This window comes from Cyprinus carpio, chromosome A7 (genome assembly GCF_018340385.1).
Source record: "Cyprinus carpio isolate SPL01 chromosome A7, ASM1834038v1, whole genome shotgun sequence".
Classification (NCBI taxonomy): domain Eukaryota; kingdom Metazoa; phylum Chordata; class Actinopteri; order Cypriniformes; family Cyprinidae; genus Cyprinus; species Cyprinus carpio.
The window spans coordinates 1,865,576-1,873,611 of NC_056578.1; positions in this window are offsets into that span (position 1 = coordinate 1,865,576).

An 8,036-nucleotide genomic window follows, 5' to 3' on the forward strand; every position below is an offset into this window, starting at 1 on the left:
CCCCCTGAAATGAAAATCCTAGAAACGCCCCTGCCCGTGGCCACAGAATATAACCCAAAATATGGTATTTAGTTAAATTTGTAAAATGTGATCTTTTAGCCAGAGTTTTGATCTGAAAATTAAACAACACCAGACAATGCTTCTTTATCATCAATACACAAGTTTATTGAACTATTTTCTTAAATTACATGAGACTAAAACCAATGTTACCTAAAACACACACGCGCACACGCACACACACACACACACACAGTTGAAACGGATTTATGAGGTGAGTTTTGGAGGAAATCTCGACTTCATCCACAGGCTTTCAGAAAGTCAGTAAAAGCAGAGCTTTAGTTTTATCTTTACCACTTAATAACGACCTTGCACAATTTCAGCAATACATAGAGGTTTTGTTTGCCTTTACTTGCGATTTCGCTACTAACAGCGGCTTCGTTTCATCTCCTTGGCTCGCATTACCGTGCATTCACACCGCTGTCATCGATAGCGTCAAAGTGGCCTGAAGTCCAGTGTTGCCAACTCATTTTCAGAGAAAGTTGCTAAAGGAAGGTTGATTTGGTGCTAAAAGTTGCTAAATTACGTTGTGATGTCATTTCGAGGGAAGGTTGATTTTTTTGCTAAAAGTTGCTAAATGACGTCGCATCAAATCTCAGCAAAAAAAATATATTTATGTTAATTTAGATTTCTTTGTAAAATGATATGCATACTATAATAATAAAATATGAATAACTTAACTTAAATACATTGAATTATTGAACATTTACACAGTTTTGAAGGATTACAATAAAAATAAAAAAATGTAACAATTATCCACTAATATGAAAGAATTTTCCGTATTGTGTTTTTTTTTTTTTTACCTGCATTTTAAATTATGCATTGTGTGTTTCGTTGTTTTCGGGTTACAATTGGTATATAATGAATACATACGTCCTGGAAAAATATTACTATTTTCCTTACAGTGTGCTCAACTGATCAACAATTGCAGATACACGTTTAGTAGCTAACACAAAGAGTATCATAAATGGAACAATTATTAAATTATTATTGAACTTTCAAATAACATTAACATTCAATTAAAACATTAAATTATTAAATTAAAATTCACATTTGCAAATAGCAGCTAACTCAATCATGTGATGGTGTGTACTGCTAGACATCTTTGGTTTGCTCTTTTGTGTAATTTGGCAGATAGAAAATGGAGAGTCACTTATCAAAAGTTGATAAAAGTTGCCCAAATGGAATTTTAAAAAATTGCTAAATTTGTTGCTAGGTGCTACCAGTTTTATTCCTGTATATCATTTTGCTTTATGATATTAATGGGGGTGAAAATCATTGTATTTTCTTATGAGTTTCATTATAGAATTTAGTTTGGGTTAGACCTTTAATGAAGGAAAGTTTTTTTTATATGGCATACCTGTGCTCGTGTTCTGGGAGCTGAAGAAGTAACATTTTTTAACTGACATTTTTTAAATCCCATTTATATTGTTTTAAAATCCAAGTAGATATTTCTTCCATTATGAAGTGTTTAGAAAAGCCAATCTATATATTGTAGCATTTGGGTACCAGAACCACGTATAATCTGTTTTGAAATAGTTATTTTATTTAATAAAATTAACATTTATAAATGGTATCTTGTTAACTGTGGTCTCACTATACAGGATAAGCTATATAGATTATATAGCTAGTCTATGTTTGCATCTTTGCAATTCACAGACCAGACGAGAGATCTCTCTCACACTTTAGGACTATGTGATTAATCTAATTTTATTAAGTTTTTGTGATGACGTAGCAGTCATCTTTTTATGCTGGCCTCGGGCAGTCGGTTGAAATGGCTGAGTGCTATAATTGTCACCACCTTTCACCCCACTAGCGACGGCCCTGATTTTCAGCTTTATATTTTGTATATAGTACAGTCATCTGTAAATATTTTAATTTCTCAAGTTGTTTTTAATTGAAGTTACAACATACAGAACCCCTAAAATTAAAATTAAAAATATTCAAAACATAGACCTTTACATGCACACAAGAAACTTGTTTTTTGTGCCCTCGAGAAAATCTTCACATGTGGATGGGAATTTATTGCATGCTTACCTATTACAATTTCTAGTTTTATATAACCTATTTCTTTGTGCATCACATCTACATGAAGAATAAAAACGAGAGAATGGATGTATGAATGAATAACAGAGAACATTGCTCCAAAATTTGGCTTTTGTTTTTGGTACTTACCTCTAATATAAACGGCCTAATGTCCAACTGAACACATCCTCTGTGGCGGCGGAGAGAAAGCATGACACGAAAGGGCTGATGGCATAAAATTTGCCAAGTTCAAGGGTCTATGAAAAAGACTGGTACTGTAAAAAAAAAAAAAGTGTTACAAATTTGGCTTTCGTTAGGGCAGTATGCCATATTTCAAGGCCCTTAGGCTTAGGCCCAAGAAAACACACTGTGAAATGGGCTGATGGCACAACCAGTGGCTCAGTGTGTATGTCCTAAATGCTAAGTTATATTATTTATTTATCTTATTATTATTTATTTATTTATTTTGGCAAAGGTCATTGGGCAATGTAATACGGTGCTAAGATATATCATAAGAAACCTTATGATGATTATAACCTGCATTTTTGCTTAATGACAAAGTGCATTTGAATTTATCAGTGGTATGTGACAATCACTAAATAATCACTAAAAGCTTGCCATGAAAACTTGCTGCTGCCATGAAACCTCACCTTTCATTAAATTCTTAGTTTTCTATTATAAAAAACTAAATGGGGCAAAAATCTGGAAACATAAAATATTTTTCCGTGAAATACGTTTTCCAGACCTGGAAAATCCTTAAATCAAAATTACATACTTTTCCATACTTTTCTAGGAACCCTGATAAGCTGAAATAGTTGTGGGAAGCGTCAACGCTATCTCACGACCAATTCGGCGAGCGACTGTGGTGCTTTTAGGTCAGTTATAGCCTAACTTTAGCTTTTAAGTTCTGGCCCTTTTATTTAGGCTTCAAAATTCATCAAAGTTATATTATTTTGTGAAGATTATCTTGATGGACAAAACGTGTAAGTTTCATGAACTATGAGCGTATTTTTGCAATAATCCAAAAGCCTATTGAAAAATCCTATAGTCTTTTTGTGGAGGGAACCAGTGTCCCATGCTAACAGCCGATCCGCCAACCGAGTGATGTCCATAGTTCACCCACTCTATTCATTAGTTGCCCCCGCAATAATTCCATAGCGCATAACTGATGCGCCAACGCTATCTCACGACCAATTCGTACCTATTTTACGAGGAGTGGCTGATTCATACAAATTCGTACGACTTCACTCATACGATTTTGTATGATTTTGTCTAGACCCAAGTGATGGGCAGGTTTGGAGCGGGCGGCGGGGTTAGGTGTAGGTCATTGGTACAAATTAATATGAATTAACCACCTCATAAAATATATACCAATTGCCGTGAGATCAGACGACTCGCAGCGAGAGGACAAAAAAGATTAGGCTAGCTTACACCTTATTGTAAATGTTTTGAAAAAGTCTTTCAAACAGGTTAATTATACAATGAATTATAGGCCTATAATTAAAATTATTAACACTGCAATTATCAATAAGAGAGCTTTATTTCAAGCACCAACCTAAAAAAAAAAGTTTAACATGAAATAGCCTTTTTTTCTTCTCTCTCTCTTTATTTATTTTATTTATTTCCCACTTGCCTATGTTCGAGTCACGAAGAAGAAATATTAAGAGAGTAAATTAAAACATTTAGCTGTATAGGCTACCATTATCAGCATTGAAGTAGATTCGTCTCTAGTCGTCCTCGGAGAGAATATCGCGCCGTTAATGCAGCCGTCAGTTTTTACTTTCACTTTCTTGTGAAAACGACTGATTAAGAGGTTCAACCGCATACACTCCTGTGCAAAGTTTGCACGTTCTTTGTAGTGGATATCCATTGGCTCACCTTCCGGATTTAAAGCAACTATTTGCAATGCTGGCGACCATATAACCACCCCCCACCCATGAGCTCGCTTGGGGCGCGGATTTTCGTTAAGTTACTGGACTTCCGTTTCCCGTTAGTTTGCCGAATGTCCGCTCACTTTTGCCCAGGCCTGCCCAAAAAATAAAATTCTGACTACGCCAACGATTCGGATACTCTGTATATGCTGCTAAAACAAAAACAAAAAAAAAAAAAAAAAAAAACAAAAACAAACTTTATTATATGTTTATATTTTAAAAACATGCTGAGAAATTTTTTTTAGGTTTCTTTGATAAAAAGTTCTGTAAAACAGTCATTTATCTTAGAATAGACACTTGGTCACATTATTAACATGACCCCCCCCCCCCCCCCCCCCCCCCCCCCCCCCCCCCCCCCCCCCCCACCCCCCCCCCCCCCTCTTTATTATCACTTTTGATCAATTACAAAAGGCATCCTTGGTAATATGAAAGTAGTAGTTTTTTGCTAGATCATTTCTTTTTTTCTAGAAAATTAAAAATATCTCACTATAGATAAGCTGTTTGAATGGTAGAAAGGTTGTATAATGTTTCCAAAATCGTTTTATTTCCATCACATGAATGCTGTCTATTGGATCCTTCTATTCATCAAAGAATCCTGGAAAAAAGAATCCTATTTGTGAAATTGTTTTCAGCAAAATCAGCGCATCAGAACTGATTCTGAAGGATCAAGGTGACACCGCAGGACTGGAGTAATTTATGCTTGAAAATAAGCTTTGGTCACAGAAACTACATCACATTTTAAAATATATTCAAATAGAAAGCAGTTATTGTAACTAGTAAAAATAGTTCCCAACATTACTGCTTTTGCTTGTTCGCTTTGGATGAAAATAATGCAGGCTGTGGTGAGCAGAAGAGACTTCTTTATAACGCAGCTAAAAATCTTACTGTGTCAAAAACTGATGAGTTGGTAGCTATAGGTGATACAGAAAATGTTATTGTAATGTTTATTATATATATATATATATGATAACATTTCTGTTCTCCTCAAATTCTGAAATGACGGTCGTGTTTTTTTTATATAGCGGTTTGTATTTTTTAAATGTGATTTTGGCGCTTTTATGACAGAAGATCTACCGTTGCTTCGCAGTGTCGGACGGTTCACCACTCGCACGTGCTCAGCGCTGGTAATCACGAGCTAAACCACAGTTTATTTGAGGGCAACCTTTCCTCCTGCCTTGTTTTCGTCGGGTACAGCGCTATTTTTGCCTGCTGCAGATTAAAACACTTACAGACAGGACATCGAGCATTATTGAGGAAAATTGGATTCCATCTGAGCTAATTGTGTATGAATGGGATTATTGTGTCTATTTGGGTTGGTTTTCGCTGTTTGTTGAGAGAGCCGCTAGAACATTTTAAAAACGCGTACATAAATACCTCAGTGAATATTAGATATATATAAATTTACACGGAAAATATAAATACTTCTTTGTGGTGCTAAACGCTAATGGTTTGTCAGTTTCTGGGTATACCAAAACGGAATGTGTTTCATGTCTTAAAGCGATGAATGCAGTTATCAGAATATTTAACATGTTTAGATTTATGTGCAATATATATAGATTATTACAAGAGATAGGTAAGTAATCCCAATTTGTAAAATTGATTCTAAATGTTTTATTCTTTTATTTTTTTATCCTTCCTTTGTTTAAATTTGTTGTCTTTTATATTTGATGTGGTATTTTTCCATATTTCTTTGGGCCTGTATTTTAAAGAAGAGAAAATGTAGGAATTTCAATACGTGGATGAACTGCCCTTAGAAAAATAAAAAGGGATATAATATTATGCTTGGTGAATTATTATAAAACACTGTGATTAAGTTACAAACACTTTACTTTATAAATGGATAGATAGGTGAACGATAACGAGTTTAATGGTAGTGATTATTTTTCAGATCATAAACTCAGTACATCTGATTTTTTCTTTGATTTTTAGCAGATCTGCTCCTCCTTCAGTGCAAGCTCTCCCACAACAATCACATACCTTCAGTAAAGTCCCGCGTCGGCACAACAATGGCATCAGTGAAACTCCTCCCACAACAAGCGTGCCTTCAGTGAAGCTCCTTCCCCACAGACTATCACGACCGGTCAGTTGAAGCATCAGGAAAAGAGTGAAATCTGCAGTAGACCGACACGTTTATTGAAGGACAAGATAGAACATGAGAGATCCAGAACCCTGCAGAATCAAACACACTGTAGAACAACCCAGGTTGGTGTTTATTGTTGATTCCTTCAGTAATGAGGCTGAAAAACACATAAGCTTATAAAGGACTAGTTAGATATGTTGCGATAGGAACAATTGTAAAAAGATTGTGCAATAATTAGTGGCTGCAGCATGCAAAGAATGAAAAGGCAGTTGTTATAAAACTGGATAACATATTTAATTTATTTATTTTGTCAACAGTAATTAATTTATGTTAGATAATTTGGTCAGTGTGCATCAAGCCATATTTTACTTGTCACTACAGAAAACACAACACTAAAATTGTGCCTCTATTGGTTGAAAACTGTTTTAATAATATTAAGTAATAGTTACCTTACAAGTAATAGTTTACAATAGTTAATTTATTTTCATTAAGAGCTTTAGTTTTCTGTTATAAACTAAAAACTAAATAGGGGCACAAAAAACATTAATATTTTTCCATACGTTTCCAGACCTGGAAAAATCCTAAATCAAATTCCATACTTTTCCTAGGAACCCTGATAAGTCTGAAATAGTTGTTTTGTGGAATGCGTGGTGGTGTGTGACGCATAAAGGCCGAGCGACTTGTGGTGGCTTTAGTTAAGAAAGGTTTAGCTTTTAAGTTCTGGCTCTTTGATTTTAGGTTCAAAATTCATCCAAGTTAGATTATTTTGTTAAGATTATCTTGAGGGAAAAAACGTGTAAGTTTCATGAACTATGGTTTGAAAGAAGAGGTTATTTTATGGCAATAATCCAAATAGAACTATGGGAAGAACCTGTGGTCCTTTTTGTGGCAGGGACCCAGTGTGCGCTGCTAACCCCGCCGATACCGCCAACAGAGTGATGTCATAGTTCACACACATTCTATGCATGTTGCCCCGCAATAATTTCCATAGCGCACTGATGCGCCAACGCTATCTCACGACCACGATTTCGTACGTATTTAACGAGGCCGGCTGATGTCGAATAACCAGGCTTACGTAACGACTTCACTCATACGTTTTGGTATGATTTGTCTAGCCCAAGTGATGGGCACCCAGACAAGCAAGCAGTTTCGGCCCAGATCCAGGCCCATGGATTTCACGCGGCGCCGATTCCTGGGCAAGGTTTTTGGGGCGGGGTTAGGTGTATGGGTCATGCTCGTACAAAGTCATATGAATGAGATCGGTACAAACTTCATACGCATAACCAACCTAAATAAAAATATACCAATTGCTCGTGAGATCAGCCAGTATGGACGCAAATCAGCGAGAGGATAATAAAAGATTTGGCTAGTGCACACTTTATTGTAAATGTTTTGAAAAAGGTATTTCAAAACCAGGTTTATTATACAATGAATTAACATAAAGCCTATAATTAAAAATTATTAACACTGGCAGTTATCAATAAGAGAGCTGTATTTCAAGCACCCAACCAAAGAAAAAAGTTGTAACATGAAATCGCCTTTTTTTCGTCTCTCTACTCTTTATTTATTTATGTCCAACTTGCGTATGTTCGGGTCACAAGAGAAATATTAAGAGAGTACAAATTAAAACATTTAAGCTTATATTATACCATTATCAGCATTGAAGTAGATTCGTCTCTAGTCGTCTCTGAGAGATTATGCGCCCGTTCATGCAGCCGTCAGTTTTTACTTTTTAACTTATTCCCTTGTGAATCGACTTGATTAAGCGGTTCACCGCAATAACTCCTGTGCAACGTTGCACGTTTGCTTTGGGATATCCATTGGCTTCCCTTCCTGATTTAAGGTCAAATATTTGCAATATGCGACATATAACCAGCCCCCCACCCAGGGCCGGCGCGTGCCTATAGGCGAACTAGGCAGCCGCCTAGGGCGGCAGCTCAGCC